This window comes from Diachasma alloeum, unplaced genomic scaffold (genome assembly GCF_001412515.2).
Source record: "Diachasma alloeum isolate Michigan unplaced genomic scaffold, Dall2.0 Dall_scaffold_00280, whole genome shotgun sequence".
NCBI lineage: Eukaryota > Metazoa > Arthropoda > Insecta > Hymenoptera > Braconidae > Diachasma > Diachasma alloeum.
In genome coordinates this window covers 788008-790068 of record NW_021680419.1, presented here as the reverse complement: position 1 = coordinate 790068, position 2061 = coordinate 788008, and positions in this window count along the sequence as shown.

The window sequence follows — 2061 nt, the reverse complement described above, 5'->3', positions numbered from 1 at the left end:
AAAAAACCCCCCCCCCCCGAAACAATCAGTCCCCGCTCCCCTGATCGGAATACTTGATCTCAGCCCTCGAGATGACTTTACAAATATCCATCTTGATCCTGGCTTGAGCCTGAGCGGGCAGATGTAGAACAGTCTGCGCCATGCTCCTGAAGAACAAATCCAAACTGTCACACTCGCTCCTCTCCCTCGACGCCCTGCCAACGCGTTCTCGCGCCCTGTCCTCGCCGCCGTCACTGGCCCTCCTCTTCCTCCTCGTGCCATTCACCTCCTGCTTCACGACACAAGCAGCCCCATTGACTTGAATCATTTGTTGCGCCTTGGCCACAGGCTCCCGCCCCACGAGCGTCCTCCCCTCGTCCTGGGACTCCTCGGCGTTGGAAAAATACTCAGCAGCATCCGACACGGCCTCCACCACCTCCATATCCAGCTCCAAATACTCGACATCAGCGGCCTGGCCGTCCTCGGGGTGCGCGAGTCCCGGGTACGCACTCGCATCAACAACATCAACAATCTCATAGGTCACCCCCTCCATCACGTGCCCCTCCATCGCCCCTTTCACCGCAAAAAAATCCGCGAATAAAAACCACCTCTACAATTTCCGCTCCGATTTCGTCAATTGTTTACAGGACAACTAGTGTTTACAGTCACATGTGCGCAGCCGGCCATCTTTATTCCCCTCAATGCGGTAGCAACTGCCCACACAACCTCATTTATCCGTTTGCATCAACACTACAGCGCACACACACGCTATTCCCCTCGACAGTTGCGAAATTCAGTCCGAAGAGCGCTCTGGCGATATGTACGTACAAACGCCTCGAACACCAATCCGCTACATGAATTACTCGCCGAGCGTCACGTACTGGCGGAGAAATGCGCGCGAGTGAGCGTCAGCCCCTCCCCTCGCCCGAGCGCCCCCCAAAAAAATAAATCCCCCGAGTTACACCCGAGAAGATAAAACAAACCGAAATTTCAAGTCGAAGTGAATTAAAAAATCGCGTTCCGGGGTGTTTTTTTTACTGAATCTCTCACGCCAGTGGCGGCACAAACGTCGCGGAGAGGGAACGCACGACACGCGATAAAACGTGGCAACACTGCACTGAGGCCTCGACTCGTTGAGCCCATGTGACAGAGAAGGAAAACATGACAAAAGGTGGCACGAAGAGGGTGACGCCGCCGCGTTCGGGATCACTCGAATGAGTATTTGCCCGGGCGAGCCGGGTGTCGGTGGCTTCTCTCCAGTTATTCCAACAACTCCCCCGTCATTTCCTCTGAAATTGCGCGTTTCAGCGGCTAAAGGGGCCCCGGAAAGCCCGAAATTCACGCCCGACGCGGCCAGACGACTCGAATAACGTCGATTAGTGGGGAAAAGGCGGGCTCAGTTGACCGAGCGCAGGCCCCACCGGACGCCCTGTTGTGTGAAAATAGTGCGGCAATCAGTGAGATTTAATGAATTGATTAAAAAATCCTCTGCGACCGATGCCAGGGGGATTTTTCACAGATCCACTTATTTCTCTCAAACACGCCCAGGGACCGCTTAGTGCTGCGTCACATGGGCAACGTTCATTGGTCGATATAGCGATGTGACGTCATTAGAGTGAATACCATTGGCTAATAGAACGGGTCCCGGACACGTGAATCGTGGCCAAGCAAGCATGGCTGTTGATGCGCAGTGGTTAACACTTGTAAAATGTTTCTGCCACGCGCCAGATCGATCAGGTTATAAAGACTATAAAGACTGTTTAACATTCGTTACTGTGAATTACTAAACACTTCGAGTTCATCTGATTGATATTCAAATCCAATGAACAATAATCACGTGGGCAGAAATAAATGAAGAGTACGGAGTGAAGATTGTGGGGGAAAAATTTTTTTTCCTGTTTAAACAAGATTACAGATCTCTCTCGTGTTTGTGTGCAACCTGTAAAACGTATGATTGACGCGTGTGCTGGTGCATCTCGTGACACCGACAGATACAGAAATTGAGTATAAAATCATCGGAACGGCGGTGGGGGGGGGGGGGTGGGGGGGTAGCTGTATCTCTCTCTCCGGTGACTGTTTCAA